The sequence below is a fragment of the Sinocyclocheilus anshuiensis genome, unplaced genomic scaffold, assembly GCF_001515605.1.
Source record: "Sinocyclocheilus anshuiensis isolate Anshui unplaced genomic scaffold, SAMN03320099.WGS_v1.1 scaffold140, whole genome shotgun sequence".
Classification (NCBI taxonomy): Eukaryota; Metazoa; Chordata; class Actinopteri; order Cypriniformes; family Cyprinidae; genus Sinocyclocheilus; species Sinocyclocheilus anshuiensis.
In genome coordinates, this window is record NW_015554147.1 from 809,733 (window position 1) to 831,567 (window position 21,835).

The 21,835-nt window shown below is 38.3% G+C and overlaps 1 protein-coding gene across 1 annotated transcript in view; it reads right to left on the bottom strand.

Moving 5' to 3' along the window:
• LOC107670619 (B-cell CLL/lymphoma 9-like protein) overlaps window positions 1–21,621 on the bottom strand; it is a 58,099-nt gene extending 36,478 nt beyond the window's left edge. The window contains exon 1 of the mRNA XM_016463265.1: window positions 21,228–21,621. The gene's annotated coding sequence lies outside the window, so the exon portion shown is untranslated. The remainder of the gene's footprint in view (window positions 1–21,227) is intronic.
• Window positions 21,622–21,835: the final 214 nt, after the last annotated feature.

Consider the following 21,835-nt stretch of genomic DNA (forward strand, 5'->3'; position numbering starts at 1 on the left):
CACTCTCTATTTCTGTCTCGGTATGTGTTCCGCTCATTCCCTAATGAAGTGTGTGAAGAGGGAGCCATTAAACACGTATTAAACCATGTTCAAACCCATTATTCGTGCTGCCTGTAGGATCGCATTTGACATTTGACTGAGCATCAATTATGTTTGACAGCTCTATAAATGATACACAAAGGACTTGTTGGCAGGGCTTGCTGAGGCGAGCATTACAATTACTATTGCTCATACTCAGGGTTTGGGGTTCGTCAAATGCTGAACTCTAAGTATTAAACTTCGTAATCATACAGTCTGTTGAAAGAAAGATTGGACTTGCATTTTTTGTAAGGGACAAAGAAATTGGCGTAGCATATTTAGGAACCAAAATACCATAGAGACTTGAGGGTGGGCCTAGGGTTAATTTTTTGCTTTTGTTTTTATTTGTTATGTATTTTAATATAAAATGTACTGTAAAATCAGTTCAGTTTCAGTTAGATTCAACAATGGAATGTTAGTTTCAGATTAGTCTTTATTTCATGTAAATAAAAAGGCAAAGGCAAAAAAAAATTAAAAATTTAAATAAAATAATAAAATAAAATGTGTGAATGAATGAATCATTAAAGGTGACATATCATGAAAAGCTGACTTTTCCAGGTTTTAAGTGCTATAATCAGGTCCCTGGTGCATCTACCCACCAAGGAAACATGAAAAAGATTAACCCAGTAACTTTGTTTTGGTAAGCCTTTTTCTGCAAGCGTCTGAAAAAAAACGAGCGCGTCTGATTTCGCTCCCTTGGTGACCTGGCAAACGGATCTCATTATAATATTACCGCCCCTTAATCTGTAGGTTTCCACCCACTGCGCCTTCATTGTGTGTTCACAAGCGATAACGGTGTACCAGCTCTAATGCCATGGCGAAAGTTTTAGTAAAACATGCGAATTGTTCTGTCTTTGGCTGCACAGACGAGCACAGAACACTATTTAGAGTCCCAGCCTCAGAGGAGACAAGAGAGCAGTGCATTTGTTGATTTATTTACTGTATACCCTGTTGAAAAAAACAGCATATGCTGGTTTTTTCAACAGGGATATAGTGCTGCTGCCACACAGATCTAAAATAAACATGCGATTTATTTCCCAGCTGATTACCTTCACAGACATAACCGACTGTTTTTTGTAACTTGTGTTTTTAACGTAAACTTGTGTGTGAATGAGAACTTAGTTTAATACTCACATGCTGTGACAGCTGCTTTCTGTCTGTGTGCTTCGGATGTGTGCTCTCAGAAAACCATGTATCAGAAGTTTAAACTCATATGGTTTAAAACGCATGATTTCAGCACGATAAACATGATAATCAGAACCATAACAGATGTTTTTAGCATGTACGAGCTGTAATGGCGCAGTTCTATTCTGGAAAAGGGGGCGGGGAGCAGCAGCTCGTTTGCATTTAAAGAGACAGGCCCGAAAAACAGCGTGTTTCTGCTTCCACTCAAAATAGGCATTTTCAAAAAGATATAATAATTGATCTGTGGAGTATTTTGAGCTGAAACTTCACAGACACATTCTGGGGACACCAGAGACTTATATTATATATTGTAAAAAGGGGCATAATATGTCTCCTTTAAGTGAATGAATCATTTAAACAAGTTTGGTGAACCACTGACGGTACCAAATTTTCATGTTGCAATAATTGCTAATGTGTTGTTTAGTGTTTGCGATAAGAAACGAAATGAGGAATCAACAGAACATTTTCAGCATTATCTAAAATAAGAAAGATATTTGCACTTTGGATTGGCAGAGGAACTTTATGTACTCTGTTGCCATTTATTGTTGTGTAAAATCCTATTTCCCAATAAAACAGCCATTGGAAATGCTTTAGGGCCCAATGGGGATAAGATTCCACATATTTCGCCCATTCCAGAAAGACTGAAGGCAGGACAAAGCCTTGCTTGGCTGTGCGATTTGCAGGCGGTTTGCAGCATGTCAGACACTAAACGGGGGCAGCTTACTGGATTGAGTGCATTTTCAAAAGAATCTCTGGATTAAACAGTCTATCATCATCTGCAGGTAGGATGTGTTGTGCCATGCAGACACAGATCAGATGTAAAAATGATTAAATTAAAATATTTGATGAATAATAGCCTTTAGTTTCACATACTGGCTGCTTAGGTAAAGAGGTATTAGAGGTCAGTAGGTCACATAAATCTCTTTCCTGCTGAATCATGTTTGAACATTACAGATCTAATAAACACTTTTGTGCACGTAGGCCTTCAAATTAATGTTGAATAACTAGCAGATGAGTAAACTGAACATTCCCAGTCGGGCATTTAGTAAAAAAGGGTTCGATTGTAAAATGCTGTTTTCATCACAATAGTGGGTTTACCTAGAAACTTCCCACTGTCAGTGTCTGTATCTAGTAATTTTCTCTCTCAGTCTCTCTCTCTCTGTCCAGCTGTGTGCCTTCCATCTTCAGTCAGTCCATTGTTCCTCTGCTGCAACAGGCCATTTGTTTTTCAGTCGCCTGTCGTCGTGGGAGTGAGTGCAGTGCAGTTTTGAGTAGTACAAAAGGTTACAAGAGTGCAACCGTCATATGTGCAAGACAGCAGCTACAGGGACACGGTAAGACTGCAGATGAGAGCGTGTGTGACTTGATCAGAAATCAGAAATTACCCAGACCGGACCCTTTTCTCCCATCCTCCAGGAGAAGCTTGGTGCATTTTGGGAGTGCTGAGACTTTAGGATGCCAACTGCAGGCTGCATGCATCAAGAAATCGCTCATTCACACTGATCTAATTTTCTTCTGAATATTTCACTGTCCGAAGCCTCACTGATGTCGTCACAGAATGGCATCCGAAAAATCTAATCTACATGATTTTTGCTGAAATGGAATTGATGATACAGATGTTTTTTGACCAATGAATTCCTGTGACTTGTCCAATTATTCATGGTCAAGGATTAAAAAAACTAAATAAAATTGTATATAAATTATGGGAAGAAAAGTCTGTCACAGTCTTTAGAACCACATTTCTGAATGTGAATAGATGCACATTAAAATGGCAATTCTCTTGAAACTGTTTTCCTTATTCTTTTGAAATAAAGGAGCTTGATGGACCATAGACATACTCTCAAAAGTTTTGGTTACACTTTATTTTGATAGTCCACTTTAGACATTCTACTAACTACAAGTAACTTTGTAACTACATGTCAACTACATGTCAACTAATTCTCAGAGTAGACTGTTAGGGTAGGTTTAGGGTTAGTAGAATAAGTTGACATATACTTGCAAAGTTTCTGATAGTCAGTATGTTGTATATTGTGGACCCATCAAAATAAAGTGTTAGAAGATATTAAGCAGACAGTCTACTAATACTCTAATGACTGCTAATTGACATGTAGTTGCAAAGTTACTTACTGTTAGTAGAATGTCTAAAGTGGACTATCGAAATAAAGTGTTACCAAAGTTTCTTGCCAATACAAAAGAACTATTGATTTAAACTAAGATCTTGTGACATCACAACCATGAACAAACATGACGTCTCGCATAGAAAATATCAAAACTTTTCAGCAACATAGCGCACCCAGTTAAATTAAATAAATAGTTCACCCAAAAATGAACATTTGGAGAAATTTAGGACTATATCACTTGCTCACCAATATAGTATCTGAAGTGAATGGGTGCCGTCAGAATAAGAGTCAAAACAGCTGATAAAAACATCACAGTAATCCACACGACACCAGTCCATCAATTAACATCATGTGAAGAGAAAAGCTGTACGTTTTTAAGAAACAAATCCATCAAGGCATTAACTTTAAATTGTCGCTTCTGTCCAAAATACCACTTCATAATCCATAATAATGTTACCTGCATGGTGAAAAAGTCCATCCACTGTCCTCTCACATCAAAATCCACTGATTGAACTGTGACTGATCTGTGCATATTTCTGTCCCGATTCAGATGAGAGGACTTTTCACTGGATAAAGCAGTATTATGGATAGAGGACTCGTATTTTAGCCAGAAGGAACAGTTTGATGATAACATTTCTTAATGATGGATTTGTTGGTTACACTTTACTTGAAGGGGTGTGCATAAGACTGACATGACACCTTCATAATCATGACATGACACCTACATAATCATGACATGACACGTCATGAATATGAAGGTTTTTTATGCATGTTTATGACAACTGTCATTAAGTGTCATTCACTCAGTTATGTAATTTTTAATGCAAAGATGACATTGTTTGAGACGTCTTTGTTATGGGCTATGGTTAGGGGTAAGGGTAGGGGTAGGTTAGGGTTAGGTCAAATAATGTCATATTTGCATTAAAAATGACATAACTGAGCGAATGACACTTAATGACAGTTGTCATAAACATGCATAAAACACATGTCATGAATATGAAGGTGTCATGTCAGTCTTATGCACACCCCTTCAAGTAAAGTGTTACCAATTTGTTTATTATGAACATGCAGACTTTTGCTTTACAAGACATTAATTGACAGAGTCGTGTGGATTACTTGTGGATTATTGTGATGTTTTTATCAGCTGTTTGGACTCTCATTCTGACGGCACCCATTCACTCCAGAGGATCTATTGGTGAGCAAGTGATATAGTGCTAAATTTCTCCAAATCTTTTCCGTCAACACAAACAAACTCGTCTACATCTTGAATGGCCTGAGGGTGAGCAAATTTTCATTTTCAGGTGAACTATTCCTTTTAAGAATTACAGAGGAAGTAAGACAGATACTATAAATCTACTTCAGAAAACGGTACCTGCAATACATTTACCAAACACAAAGAGTCACATCTGCATTTGCATACTTGTGTAAAGGATGTTTCTGGCTTTTGAGGAGACTCAGGAGTGTGTACTGAACATCCGAGACACCCTGCTGAACAACTTTGATAAATAACAATCAACAACAACTCGCGACAAATTATAATCACTTTCAAACTTCGTTTTCAGCGTCAGGTGATTACTTTTCTCAAAAGCCAATTTGGTAATTATCTATAATTACCCAAAGCTTCTCTTCCAGTTTCTCAGAATCAGTTGGATACATGCGCCTCATGCCAGGATATTTGCAAATGCAAACTAATCGTAATCATGTTGTAATAAACATCATTGGCACTTGCAAAACAAAAAAGAGAAAGGAGATCTAATAGACACTTCAGAGATTAATTTGTATAACTTAAGAAGTGTTCTTTGGTGCATTGTAGACGACTTGTTCTATGTGCAGTGCATTGTGGGACTTCGCACAGGTGAAAGCCAAAAAATCAGCCTGTTGGGGGTTTAGGCGGGTTGCTGTGGCAACTACGCATGACATGAGTCTTGGCAAATGAAAGCAGTGTGAGAAAAGAGTGAAGAACGCTGGATGATGATGACACAACAACAAACAGAGAGACAGAGAACGGACGCAGTCAGGGGGAAATTATCTCGCAGCCGGGCTTGTTTGAAAACACTGCCCATGCCCCTGTGCCAAGAAACAATGCCACAACAAAGTGAAAGAATACTGTTTATTTAAGAAGAAGGGAGGACAGACTGCAGCTGTCTGAAGAAGGGAAACAAGGAAGGAGGAGTGAAGCAATCAAAGGCAAAGAAGCCAATATAAACACCCTCACAGATCCAGCCTGAGAAACTGTTAAAGGAATAGTTCACTCAAAAATAAAAATTCTGTTATCGTTTACCCACCCTCAGGTCATGCCAAACCTAGGCCTGGGCGATAAAACAGTATCGATATTTATCGACGGTACACCTTCTTCAATATCGATAGAAAAAATGTTCGATATAGAGCACGATATAGGCACGTACTATGAGTGATGCAGACAGCACACACAAACACATGCTGAATTGAGTGCTGCGCCTGCCTGTGATGAGGAGATTGTGAATAAAGAATCAATATTAGTCGAATTTAAAATAAACATTTGCAATGTTAGGAGTGCGTCAGGGAGTGTCATCCGTGGCACGCGAGATGCGGTGATGATGTAAGTGACGTTGTTGCATTTTAATGTTTTGTTAGTCTAGCCCACGAGATGCGCCGCTGCTGCGTTATTCATTCAAAATATTAGAGAAATATAGAAGCTCAGTGCGGAGAAGATCTTGAATGGGTTAAAACCGAAACCAAGCCATTCACACAGAACGCATATTCAGCGCATTTTTTGACGGACAAATATGACTGCTGCACTCGCGTTTCAGAGAAGAGATGTATAGAAAGCCATGCAGAGTTAAAACAGTTTAAACTTTTAGAAAACACGTCACGAATTTGCATATAGAACATTAGAAATTAGATATTTGTTTCATTTTTATTGTGTTTGATTGTTAAAACAAAAAATATTTGTTGTTTGTCTCAATTAATTGTGTTAATTATAAATACGGTCTTTAAATTTAAACATTTTTTTCTATTGCTTTTTGTTTTAAAAAAGGTTATAAAAAATGTCAATAATTATCGATACCGAACGATATGAAACATTATATAGTTGATAAATTTTTTAGCTATATCGCCCAGCCCTAGCCAAACCTGTATGCTTTTTTTTTTTTTTTTGCTGGCAAAACACATCTAACTGTACCATATTTGATTTCATATGCACCTCTTTTATAGCGTAGAGTATAGAGTTGCAATATACAGTTGTGGTCACTGTGAACCGTTTTGTATTAAAGAGCTGCATGAAGATTAAAAAAAACTGCTTTAGTGTTTCTCAGAAAAGAAGAAAAATGTATATAGGTTTGAAACAACAAGAATTTGTATTTTTTGTAATTTTGAATTTTTTTAGGATTTTGTTTAATTATTCAAATTCTCAATCATAAATTCCAACGAATCATTGTAATTCACTTGTGAACCTGTATGACTAATTCGTTGAAAAAGAACTGACAGAAAAGACTGATTCATTCACAAATCGGACATCCCTATGACCTGCAAACAATTTTTGCACACACACATTTTAGCATTATTTAGCCAAATAATTTTTAGGCAAGTATTGTATGTTCATTAAAGAAAGATAGATCACTTTTCCATGCCTGCAAAACACCACTTTAAAACTCCATGATATTTATGTGATTGTGTGAACCGTGTCCTTTTCTAAGTGTATGTGTGCATTAAGTCATCAAATATGTTTGTGTTCATTACGTAACAAGAAAAGACAGTCTGCTAATAGGGCGAAAGAAATATTGATATTATATTTGCAATGACTTTGCTGATAACACTGATAGATTTTGAAATAAACACAGAAGTTCCCGTGTGATTTTAATACTGTAATTACTATGTAATACTGATGTTTTATGTATGTATATTAGTGCATATAAATTAAAATGTTACATAATTAGTCATTTTGTTCATTTAGTGAAAAACAGTGTGGAAAACATGCCTAGTTTTATAGACCTTATGCGTCAGAGAAGCAAGTGCGCAGTCATCTTTAGAATGTTGTCCTATTGTTTTTGCAGTAGCTCTACAGCATCACTGTTGAAGAGTAATTAGCTGGGGAAGTGGATTTACTTATTGTAGAGTTAACGAAAGTTATCATTGCGATGTTCGAAGCAGATGTCATAACAAATGTCAGTAGACCAGGAAGGTTTTAATACGAGTGGTTCATTCATAAATTCGTACGACCTTACCTTCACGCCGTGGAAATGAAAACGGTTGATGGAAGACAACGAGCGCAACGCTGTAAAGGGACAGAGCTACATAAGGTCTATAGCTGTGTAAAGTATGTCATTTTGTGATTCCCTTTTACTAAAGCAAACAGTTCCTGGCCAGCCAGTGTTGCTGTGTTGGCCTGGTAAGGATCTATTTAGAAAAATGACTACAAAGGTTATGAGGTAAACATTAATGCATTGGTTTGGGTGTATATAGAATGATCACATCGTAGAACAGAGTTTCTTGGATCACATACCATGTGACCCCCAAGAGAACCGAGAGAGAGAGAGAGAGAGAGAGAGAGAGGGCGGGCAGTACATACAGCATAAACAGATTGTCATGGCCACAGAACAGCAGTGTGTGCATGACTGAGGCTACAGTCCCTCGGTGAGCTCTGCAGTCTCTTTCTCTATTTCATTCTCTCTCTGTAAAGACAGGGAAGAGCTCATATAATTACATTTTGGGGAGTCACACTACATGATATTTTACAACATAAAAGGTCAAATTATCTATTTTAAGAGACATAATTTCCTGTGTTATGCTTTTTTCCTGCATCATTTCTGCACATTAGTTGTACCACATAATTTTTCCTGGGCAAACAATTGTTTTTTCAAATATTTATAATATTTTAACAAGGCTTTTTTTATTCATTAAGTTATCAGACAGTTTATGCCTGAAAAAATCAATAAATCAGCCATTAAACATATATTTTTTTTATCATAAAAGAGGTGTATTCAAGTCACTAAGAGTTTGAATTTAATTTTGAATGTATTTCTGAAATAAATTAACAGATCTGAAGGGAAAAAAAAAATGTAATGTCAGTGATTACAACAAATTTGACATTTGAAAGGGCTGAATGGTCAAAAGTTAAAGTCCTACCCTAATTTTGCATGGCACACACTATGGCCTGGTTTCACAGACAGGGCTTAGGTTAAGCCAAGATTAGGCCATAGTTCAATTAGGAAATGTAAGTATCTTTTATAAACGTGCCTTTAGGAAATAACAATACTCCTGTACATCTTGAGACAAAACAATGGCACTGACATATTTGAAGATCAGTCGGTGCGAGTTTCTTTCAGTTAAAACAGGCTTAAGCCTTGTCTGTGAAACCGGGGGTAAGACTTTTAACCATTCCACAATTCCAGGTCTTAATAAATCTAAAATCAACAATCATCATTACAGGGGAAAGAATACAGTACATTTTCTCTTATGAGAAAAATCGCACTTCATCATTGGTGCGTAAAGCTAAATATTTAAGCCAGTGTATACACACTCTGCCATCCAGCCAATTGCAGCACTGGAGGAACAAACTCAACAGGAATCTTGTACAAACACAGAATAATTTCCATTCCACCTTAAATGTAGGGCAAAGTTCTAGCTCGATCCAGCCAAAGAGTTTGTCCTAAAGTAAAAAAAAAAAAAAAAAAAAGGTTTGTGTTTAAGGTAACCTGTACTAGTGGACTAGTAAAAATAAAGCAGTGACCTGTAAAAAAAAAAAAAAAAAAAAAAAAAAAAAGGCTTGTGTTGACTGTGGAGTGTTCTGAGTCTCACAGCTAGGTGCTGTTGTGTTCGGCGCGCTGAAAGCTTCTCGATATCACATTATTCTTTCATAGCTCACCTTAGCGCTGCGACTTGTAACTCATCTGGAAGCTCAGATCACCTAACCAAGATAAGAAACACTTTGTTCCAAACATCGGATTTTACTGTCCTTCCAACGCACTACAAACGGCCTTTAATAGACCCAAAACACAGATATACAATTGATGAAACATTTCACCTTCCTCTTGCCTGACCTGTGATAAGATGGATTACATTGTTCGCCATGCTATCGTTGTTTTTATGATGAGGTGATACTGAGGTGGTGCGTTCATAGTTCTATGACATAACATAGTCCTGCGGTGGTTCTTGTTTTTAATATTCCCGATGTGAATATGCCTTCCCTGGACGCCTGTCTGTGTGCCTGAGAGGATGCACTACTCTTTAAACAACATGAAAGCAGATGGTGGCACAGGGACAAACGCTGTCCCTTAGCAGAGGTGATCTGAAATGTGGCATCACACGGTCTCAGGTGAGAGGCCATATGTTAGGCTGTGAAATGTTTGCACATGCCAGCCTGAAGAGGTCCGTTCTGGTTCTGCAGCGGAGGATATTAAGCATTATTAGAATAGGGCACAGGTCGGCAACCTAGACGTGTCTAACCCAGACGCATGCAGACTTCACAAAACTTGACGGTCCCCATTATAATCGATGGAGCTAGACTTTAGCCCATTCATGGATGGAAGCCCTATTTCTATTTTCAGTAAGGCCCAGGGCTACTCCAGCTTCTAGCTATGTTTTCTTCTTCATCTTTCTGAAATGTTATTTTTTTATGAATTTATTTAAATTGCTATGAATTTATTTGTTTTATGTATTTTTAAAGCTTACATCCAAGTCAGATCATGTCTTTAGTATCGTAATTAAATTTTTCATTCATATTTTTTATGCTAACCAGTTGTAGCAATACTCATATATATATATATATATATATATATAGAGTATTGCTACAAACCAGCTGCTAAATACATCACAATAATCCACAAGTTATTGGCATGACTTCAGTTCACCAATTAACATCTTGTGAAGAGAAAAGCTGCATGTTTTGAAGTGAGAACTTCACATTTCCGGCTCTATACATAACATTGATTTGAAAAGTCGTCTTGTCTGAATAAAGAGAGAAATATGCACAGATCAAGTCCAAAACAGCTGTAAACTAACATGTCAGAAATACTTGTGGATTATTGTGATGTTTTTAGAAGCTGTTTGGACTCTCATTCTGACGGCACCCATTCACTGCAGAGGTGAGCAAGTGATGTAATGCTAAATTTCTCCAAATCTGTTCTGATGAAGAAACAAACTCACCAACATTTCACCATGGATGGTCTGAGGGTGCGTAAAGTTCTTCTTCAAAACCCAAATGAAGATATTTTTACTGAAACCTATTTTCTATCCATTCATTGAGAGTTCATGCAACCCAAAGTTCACAAAGCGATCACAAAGGAAATCCATACAGACTGAGAAGTGTAATCCATTGACTCATTCATTAACATCGATGAATGAATGTGTATGTGGTACACGGTAATCACACTATTAACACTTACCTATTAAAAAAAATGTCTGCAACAAATGAGTTAAGCCGAATGTCACAATAAATTATAATGGACATTTTGTAATGCATTTTGAGGTCCAATTATAACTTTTAGAATTAAATTATTCAATGTTTTACAAAAATGTTGAGTGACTGAGCTTTCTGAAATTTCTCGTATGAGTAATCAAGACAACCAGACATTTACATCTGTGTCATACTAGTGAAGAGAAGCTTGTCAGATTTCTAACATATCTTCCCATCTTTTCGGGTTGTTCCAACGCCCCGGTCTAGCAGTCGCGATGCTCAGTTCGTATTCAGCTGGTGTCATTCAATGATCTCACTTCCTGCTTTCCCCCCAATGATTTCCACATTCATCTCTCACTGTATCTATAAAAAAAAGTCCGAAAGAATCTCAACAATATATATATATATATATATATATATATAAAATCACAATACTACTAAGGTTTTCTTTTCTAGAATTAGATTTTTGTAACAAAAAAAATGTTTTCTTAGTATGATATAAGGACAGTTGTACCACCCTGGCATTTTTGACTTTATGCTCTCAAAAATTACCACAAATTAATTTCAATTCAGAAATGAAAAATGTGCATCAGGGAACAAGTTTATGCATGTCACTGTTCATAGGAACTGTATTTATCTTCTTGTCCAGGCCCTTGTCATTTCTAGGCTGGACTACAGCAATGCTTTTCTGGCTGGACTTCCAAGTCAAGCACAATCAACTCTACACAAATGATTCAGAATGCAGCAGCACGACTGGTCTTCAACGATCCCAAAAGAGCCCATGTTACACCTCTCTTTATCTCCTTGCACTGGCTGCCGGTCGCGGCTCGAATCAAGTTCGAGACATTGATGCTTGCATATAGAACAGCCACAGACTCAGCACCCGCCTACTTCCACTCACTACTACGAATCTACATCCCCTTCAGAAGTCTGAGATCCGCTAGTGAGCGACACCTCGTGGTACCATCACAGAGAGGCTCAAAATCACTTTCCAGAACATTCTCGTTCACCATATATATATATATAAAATCACAATACTACTAAGGTTTTCTTTTCTAGAATTAGATTTTTGTAACAAAAAAAATGTTTTCTTAGTATGATATAAGGACAGTTGTACCACCCTGGCATTTTTGACTTTATGCTCTCAAAAATTACCACAAATTAATTTCAATTCAGAAATGAAAAATGTGCATCAGGGAACAAGTTTATGCATGTCACTGTTCATAGGAACTGTATTTATCTTCTTGTCCAGGCCCTTGTCATTTCTAGGCTGGACTACAGCAATGCTCTTCTGGTTGGACTTTCTTAATTCGCAATCAAACCTCTTCAAATGATTCAGAATGCAGCTGCACGACTGATCTTCAACGAGCCCAAAAGTGCCCACATCACACCTCTCTTCATCTCCCTTCACTGATTACCGGTTGCGGCTCGCATCAAGTTCAAGGCATTGATGCTTGTATATAGAGCAGCCACAGGCTCAGCACCCTCCTACTTCCACTCACTCTTATGAATCTACATCCCCTCCTGAAGCCTACAAGTGAGCGACGCCACGTGGTACCATCACGGAGAGGCACAAAATCACTTTCAAGTAGGGCTGTCACTAACAATTAGTTTGGTAATCGAGTAAACGGTCGATTATTCTGACGATTAATCGAGTAATTGGATAATTATACTTTTTTATGGTAATAAAAATAGATCTAAGCGAACAATAGCCTTTAAAATTACTTAAAATACATATATAATAGCAATGAGGCAATAATAATTAATTCAAATAAAGTATCAAAAGCAAGTAATCATATGGTTTTATTGAACAAAACTGGTGAAATACATAATGAATTATAAACAATAGAGCTAACGCATTACGCATTATAACAAATGCCTGCAGAGGCGCTAACGGCCTAACGATTTTTTTACACTTTACTGCGCAATCTAATCCTTGTTTAATATTGACTAAACATTTCATTCAAATGTCTACTTAGTCTTTAATATTTGGCCATTTCTTTATGAAAGAAATGCTACAGCCACTGTAATTTCTTGAATATGTGGACATCAAAACGTGTAAAAGAGCGAGGGTTAAAACTTTTATTTTGAAATCGCGATGAACAGTTAGCATATTGAGAATACTGATGTATTCTCCTGTGTTTGCGCAGGCTTAGAAATTATTTAGCTTACAGATCTGATGAAATGGCGCACGTTGCGTTCCCAGATGAACGTTATAATAAACCCAAACTCACAACAATATGCAGAGACGGAGTTTGAGACGCTCCAAACATGTAAATGATAACAGTTTATGTGGAGCAGCATTTACTGTGAACGGTGCCGCTCTGAGATGCACGTACGTAGCCTACACACATGTAATATATGCATCGCATATATTTATCTAATTGAATCGTAGCGTTTGTGAATTCACAATAGCATTATGCTTTATTATGAAATGGGTGTAACATATCTTGTAGCCTTGGAATAAAGTCTAATAATGCGTTTCGTGGATTCTCGTCCCTGGAATGCACCACTTCCGGTATTTTGCGGGTTAAGCCCGGCTCACACTGTGCGATTTTGGCCACGATTTGGTCATCTGAGACAAATTTTGAAAATCCTAAAAGATTCCTATAATCCTAGGCTAAAATCTGTAGTCTTTGATCATTAGTTTGACATGTTCACCGACAGACGATTATTGACCGTTATGATCAAATTTGACCTCAGACAAAATTCTGGCAGTGTCAGAACATTTGGTGCACAGTCTTGTAGTGTGAGTTCTCCTACGACGAACATCTAATTGTCTTCATTTCAAGACAAGACATGATCAAAATGAATGCTGGATATTTCATTGTTACAATGCTTGTCCACTGAAGCAGAGCAAAGTGAGCGTTTTTAATTAATTTATAGAAGCTGAGGTTCACGCTCACGCATGAAGCTTAACTTCTAGAAATTAATTCAAAAATTTCCAAAAACATAGGAATAAACTGAAAAGCGCCAGTGGACACGCACCGTTAGCCACCATTTCATTCCTGCGAGTGATGCAGCTCACCTTCACCGAAGGCGTCATGGGTTGATGTTTCTCGCACTGCGCAGGTCTGTTTTTATGGGTCTTGACGGTCAATCTGACATTAAGGACAGCTGAGATCCTTCAGTGTGACATGAGGATCATGTTCATACAGTCTAACAAGCAACAATCATAAAGGACAATAATAAATCGCACAGTGTGCGCCTTGCTTAAGAGATGTCATTATCAAAAATATAATTAATTTAAATGCATTTACAAGGCAGGAATAAGCACTGCTGCTGCAGCAGACGTTTGAGAAGGCAGCAGAAAGAAAATATCTGACTATGCTAATGAATTAACTGGCTTTAATCATTTCTATACTTTCACAATAAGCTCGAAAGAAAACATAAGTTGAGTCATTTTAAACATTTTATTATATATAATAAAATGTTTAAAATGACTCAACTTATGTTTTCTTTCGAGCTTATTGTGAAAGTATAGAAATGATTAAAGCCAGTTAATTCATTAGCATAGTCAGATATTTTCTTTCTGCTGCCTTCTCAAGCAAGTAATCATATGGTTTTATTGAACAAAACTGGTGAAATACATAATGAATTATAAACAATAGAGCTAACGCATTACGCATTATAACAAATGCCTGCAGAGGCGCTAACGGCCTAACGATTTTTTTACACTTTACTGCGCAATCTAATCCTTGTTTAATATTGACTAAACATTTCATTCAAATGTCTACTTAGTCTTTAATATTTGGCCATTTCTTTATGAAAGAAATGCTACAGCCACTGTAATTTCTTGAATATGTGGACATCAAAACGTGTAAAAGAGCGAGGGTTAAAACTTTTATTTTGAAATCGCGATGAACAGTTAGCATATTGAGAATACTGATGTATTCTCCTGTGTTTGCGCAGGCTTAGAAATTATTTAGCTTACAGATCTGATGAAATGGCGCACGTTGCGTTCCCAGATGAACGTTATAATAAACCCAAACTCACAACAATATGCAGAGACGGAGTTTGAGACGCTCCAAACATGTAAATGATAACAGTTTATGTGGAGCAGCATTTACTGTGAACGGTGCCGCTCTGAGATGCACGTACGTAGCCTACACACATGTAATATATGCATCGCATATATTTATCTAATTGAATCGTAGCGTTTGTGAATTCACAATAGCATTATGCTTTATTATGAAATGGGTGTAACATATCTTGTAGCCTTGGAATAAAGTCTAATAATGCGTTTCGTGGATTCTCGTCCCTGGAATGCACCACTTCCGGTATTTTGCGGGTTAAGCCCGGCTCACACTGTGCGATTTTGGCCACGATTTGGTCATCTGAGACAAATTTTGAAAATCCTAAAAGATTCCTATAATCCTAGGCTAAAATCTATAGTCTTTGATCATTAGTTTGACATGTTCACCGACAGCCGATTAATGGCCATTGCGATCGAATTTGACCTCCGACGAACTTCTGGCAGTGTCAGAAGTTTTGGCGCACAGTCCTGCAGTGTGACATCTCCTACGACGAATGTCAAATTATCTCAGTTTTTCCAGAATTAATGCTAGAGATTTCTTCTAACCGCATAAACTCCGGCGCTCCTGTCCTCCGCTCACGGAATTCATCTGATATATTGCCTTTGCTATGATAAACACCGGTTGCGCTGCTGTTTTCGTGTGGGTGTGTAGTGCTGCTTGCACTATTCTGCATAAATACGCCGGTATTGCCGCCATTCATATACTTTTAATGATAGCCAACATTACAGCCCCACGTGCAATGCAGCTCGCAGTCACTGAACGTGTATGGGTTGATAAGGTAAAACTCTGGACAAGTTTTCTTGCGCGCACCCGTTTTAAACGCGTCTTGACTGTCGTACAGTCTGACATTAATGACAACTGAGATCCCATAGTGTGACATGATCATCATGTTCGTACAGTCTGACAAGCAACATTTCATTCAAATGTCTACTTAGTCTTTAATATTTGGCCATTTCTTTATGAAAGAAATGCTACAGCCACTGTAATTTCTTGAATATGTGGACATCAAAACGTGTAAAAGAGCGAGGGTTAAAACTTTTATTTTGAAATCGCGATGAACAGTTAGCATATTGAGAATACTGATGTATTCTCCTGTGTTTGCGCAGGCTTAGAAATTATTTAGCTTACAGATCTGATGAAATGGCGCACGTTGCGTTCCCAGATGAACGTTATAATAAACCCAAACTCACAACAATATGCAGAGACGGAGTTTGAGACGCTCCAAACATGTAAATGATAACAGTTTATGTGGAGCAGCATTTACTGTGAACGGTGCCGCTCTGAGATGCACGTACGTAGCCTACACACATGTAATATATGCATCGCATATATTTATCTAATTGAATCGTAGCGTTTGTGAATTCACAATAGCATTATGCTTTATTATGAAATGGGTGTAACATATCTTGTAGCCTTGGAATAAAGTCTAATAATGCGTTTCGTGGATTCTCGTCCCTGGAATGCACCACTTCCGGTATTTTGCGGGTTAAGCCCGGCTCACACTGTGCGATTTTGGCCACGATTTGGTCATCTGAGACAAATTTTGAAAATCCTAAAAGATTCCTATAATCCTAGGCTAAAATCTGTAGTCTTTGATCATTAGTTTGACATGTTCACCGACAGCCGATTAATGGCCATTGCGATCGAATTTGACCTCCGACGAACTTCTGGCAGTGTCAGAAGTTTTGGCGCACAGTCCTGCAGTGTGACATCTCCTACGACGAATGTCAAATTATCTCAGTTTTTCCAGAATTAATGCTAGAGATTTCTTCTAACCGCATAAACTCCGGCGCTCCTGTCCTCCGCTCACGGAATTCATCTGATATATTGCCTTTGCTATGATAAACACCGGTTGCGCTGCTGTTTTCGTGTGGGTGTGTAGTGCTGCTTGCACTATTCTGCATAAATACGCCGGTATTGCCGCCATTCATATACTTTTAATGATAGCCAACATTACAGCCCCACGTGCAATGCAGCTCGCAGTCACTGAACGTGTATGGGTTGATAAGGTAAAACTCTGGACAAGTTTTCTTGCGCGCACCCGTTTTAAACGCGTCTTGACTGTCGTACAGTCTGACATTAATGACAACTGAGATCCCATAGTGTGACATGATCATCATGTTCGTACAGTCTGACAAGTACAATCCTAAAGGACTTTTTTTTTTTTTTTAATCGCACAGTGTGAGCCCGGCTTTACTCGACACGGGCAAAATGCTATCCAGGATTCTTTTAAAATGAGTACTCAAATTGAATCGAGGAATCGTGACAGCCCTATATTTCCAGAACATTTTCATTCACCGTTCCTGGCTGGTGGAACGATCTTCCCACCCCCATCCGGAATGCTGAATCCCTGACAATTTTCAAGCGACAGCTGAAAACTCGTCTCTTTCGTCAACATTTGACAGCATCCTAAAAAAAAAAAACCTTTGCTTTCTATTTCCTTAATCCCCTTGTCTTGTACTTGTACTAATCTGAACAATGTCTGTAATCTGAACGATAAATGTAAATGTGTTTTTGCATAATTAATTAGATGACATTGGTGTCATGTAACTGTACAATTATTTGTAAATGAAGACCGATGTCTTGTCTCAAAGCAAAATTTTGTTGGGTAAACACCTACTAATGCAATATGATGTCTGTATGGTACTCTCCCTCCAGTGTGGCTATGCAAAGGCTACATGGTAAAGGGTCAGACATGGGAAGGCGAATTTTCTAAACAAAACCATCACATTCGCCATTCACAGCTAAAGCACCATGACCTCAATTTGCGATTGACGTCACATTTCCTTCATCTCTGTGACGTCATAACTGGAGCTTTAACACTATAGATTAATCTAGATCACTTTAAATCCAGATCCCTTGAGCAGTTTGCACTAAAACACTCGCTGATGTCTACGAGGTGTTGAGCCAATGTGGGGCAGAGCACGCTGTGAGCCTTGATCCTCAAAGACAATTCAGATCAAGTTGCAAACTCTGTGAGCTTCTAAAAATAGCGTGGTAGGATATCACGCTCACAGCACTAGCTAATGGCCTGTGTGGCCAGTGGGCTAAAGAGCAGCCAAACACTGCCAGAATACACTTCACACATTCTCTCTCTCCGCTCACACTGCTGACGGTCTGTCGGGTTCTTATGATGGAGGAAAATTTGGGAAAAGACGCGTTTAATTTAAATAGACCTCTGTGCCAAAACTATCAGGAGAAACCGCAAGATCATCAGCTCTGTCTGATCTGGGGTCAGCTCATAGTATCACTATCTCTCCCTCTATCACACACACCACTAACTTAATCAGCTTCCGTCACTGAGGCCCTGGAGATCTGACAGGAAAAAGAAAATTAGGGGAACATGGGTAGCACCCTTCAGTGAGGGGTTTGAATGGGATGCAAACTTTTATTCAAATATAAACAATGAAGCCAATTTTTATCTTAATACATATTCCTGATTCAGTGGCGCACATTTCAAATTTAAAAATAAAAAAATATATTCTTCTCTGCCTGTCTGAAACCACTAAGCTTTTCATGTGATGCCATCAAGCCCCCAGTTTCACAATCCAATCAATTCACAATAGATTAAATCAAGACCCACAGTGCACTTTTCTCATCAAAACATCCCATTTTAATATTTAAAGAAATATTTTAACCCCAAAAAATGAATATTTTTCTGACCGTTTGTTCATGAACTCACACTGTTCCAATCCTGCATGAGTGTCTTCACTCTAAAAAAATAAAGCTCATTGAAGAACCTTTAACATCCACAAAATCTTCCCATTGGTCAAAATGTTCTTTATAGTGCAAAAAGTTTCTTTAGATTATTAAAATGTTCTTCATACTAAGAAACAAATGGTTCTTTTAAGAACTTCTCTCTGAAAGGATCTTTGGGGAGTCAAAAAAGGTTCTTCTATGGTATCACTGAGAGGGGGAAAAAACCCTTTTGGAACCTTTATTTTTAGGAATGTTCCTTCCATATAACACATAAGATATTATACAGAAGTCTCAGGCACTCATTTCCACACAAGGAACGTATATGAGGGTTTTAATATGCCTTATTTTGAGGTTCGCGAGTTTCTGACAAAGCTATCATATATAGCTTATGAATTGGAATGTAATTGAAATTTAGTTGGAATGTAGTGCACAGGCTATGTTTACACTAGTGTGTTTACACTTTTGCTACGGTTACGCCTGTCGTTTACACTACTCCGGCGTTTTTGACCCTCAAAAACAGAGACTTTCGAAAACGCTGCAGACCCCGTTTTAGTTTGAAAACTCCGGGGTTGCGTTTCAGTATAAACGGACCAAAACTGAGACTTTTAAAAACGATGGCGTGGCTGCCCACATTGGCTCTGCATATCCTTGACGACCTTGTAAACAATAACATCATGCTCGTTGTACCTGCATGAATAGTCACGTGACATGCGTTTTCGGTTGTGTAGTGTGGACGGAGAACATTTCTGAAACGAAGTGAAAACGCAAGTGTAGACGAGGATCGTTTAAAAAAAAAAACCCTGTTTTAAAACGAAAACGCACTAGTGTAAACAGGGCCTTAGTTTTATAGTGTCATGTTTGGAGCTCGACAGGCCCCATCCAATTCTGCAGAATTAATCGTGTTCCAAAGTTGACCATGGTTGAATTATTCCTTCAAGACCATTAGTTGTCATGCCAAGTCATGCTAACATTAAAAAAGCTTGCGGACAGAATAAATATGACTACATCACCTTTGCAAAGTCATCAGGCTTTTGTAGGTTCTCCAATAAATCAATCACGTGATAATATACTGAGGTTTAATTATGGTACAGTGACACCAAAAGGCAGTTGGACCCTTTAAAAACATTTTAATTTCACCCCATTAGATACAAAATATATAATTAAGTGGCGTTTGCAAACAAATTAGACTTTTCTCTTAAACTAGAACTACACTTTACTAAATCATTTTGCAATTACTTTTCACTGGAAATTAATGTCAGTTCCCCTCGAGTTCACACAGGTGTCCCAGCAGAATAACCCCCAAAAAATACAATTTCTGGCAATGTTTAGAAACTCATACGACTTTCTTTCTTCCATGAAACATGTCCTGACCACTCTTTTCAATATAATGAATGTGAATTAGAACTAGGGCTGTCAAGAGCCAAAATCACAACAACAAAAAAAAACACGGATAAAGCTATCCTTGGCACGTTCACTAAAGAAAATGTATGGTTCATGAATGAAATCATCATCTTTTCAATCAATATGTTGATCCATTTCATAAAACCAGTTTGAATGATGGTTCTTGATGTCAACTAACTCATTGACAATGATCCAATCACAGAGGTTAACAGCTCATTGGAGTTTAAAGGGGTCATATGATGTGATTTCAAGTTTTCCTTTCTCTTTGGATCTGTTCCTCACACAATCTGTAATATGGCTTTGGAATATCATTTGAATCACTTTTTTGATCTGTTGGCCTCCTTTTTGAAGCTTGAAAGCTTTAATCCCCATTCATAGTAACTGCACGAAAAGGAGCAACCCGTACATTCCTCTAAAATTCACCTTTTGTGTTCCACGGAAAAAGCAAGTCATACAGGTTTGGAACGACATGAGGTTAAGTAAATGATTACAACCTTCCATTTAACTAAGAACATGTTCCACTAATGTTTGACAATCAAACCGTGTATTTTATCATGTAAAACATGCCAAACACACTTCCTGTAATGTTTTGCTTACAAATTGTGCTTTTGCTATCTTTGTTTACAGTAACTGCCTCTTGGTTTGATATTTTTTATGTGATGCAAGGACATTCAGACATTCAAGTGTGGCTTAAGTGGAGCCACTGTACCTGTGCACAACACTCATTTGCACAATATTCAAAATTCAAAGAAAAACTAATGTCCAGTATGCACGATCTGACAGTTTGCAGCACACTTTTGTAAAAAAAAAAAAAAAAGCACGTCTTTAATGCTGATGGAATTACTACAAACAACCGCTTTTTTCCATTGCCTTCATGAACGTGATGGTGAGCAGCGGCCACATTCTTCAAGTGCCTGCCTCTTTCTGCCAATCAGTCGCGACATTGTAACTGCCTAGCTCGTTTCCCTCAACCCAGACCTTCAAACGACAATCAAAACGCCCTAACTCACTCTTAAGCAGCATCTACAAGTCTTTCCTGGCTTTTCGTGTCTTTTTACGGTCACATGGAGACGGGCCCGACGTTACTCCGAGCCTATCGTCAGCTCATTAGCATCCATTACATTGAAGAGAGGCAGTTAGCAGGCGAGGCTAACTCCAGGATCCCCTCCAGCTGCTGCTGTGACTGCGAGTTCTGCGCCGGAGCGCTACGCTACAGACGCGCCGCGATACATGCAGCCAACTGACGGTCTGATGCTTTGGCGTTTAGTACGTGCCGCGCTGTCACGGCATTCTACGCCGAGCTTGTGTGGGTGCGTGTGCGCGGAGCTTTCCTACCCCATTCCGCCGTGTGTCTGCGAGCGGAGGCCGATGTCAAGAGTGACGGCCAGCCGACATCACCCGAAGTGTCCGCCGCCACTGCGCAAGATCCTGCTCGGCTGTGTTAAGCGACCAATGCGATGCCCCGAAGTAAAGCCGCTGGTTAAATATCAGATGTTTCAAAATGTTGTTTCGCTTCGGCTCCGAGCGCAAGACGAGTCCCGGGGAAGACGGCAGATCATGACTCCGCTGTTGGAGACGCTGTCTGCATATTCCAGCCCGTAGTGTAGAGGTAGCAGAAGGCGCTCAGACAGACAGCCGCTCTCGCTCTCATTACTCAACTCACTGTACACACATTTGAGTGATACACACGCTCTCTCTCTCACTCACTCACTCACTCACTCACTCACTCACCCAGAGCTATATGAGGACTGTTTTCTGCTGTTTCAATGAGCTCCTCTCATATTTGATCATAATCATACAAGATCATCTAATTAACACACGTTTTTAAATTATAATAATGAATATTATTCACAATATCATAGATTTTTAAATATCATTTTATAACATTTCTAATGTTTACAAAGGGCTTTACTGAGAGAACATTTTATTTATATATATATATA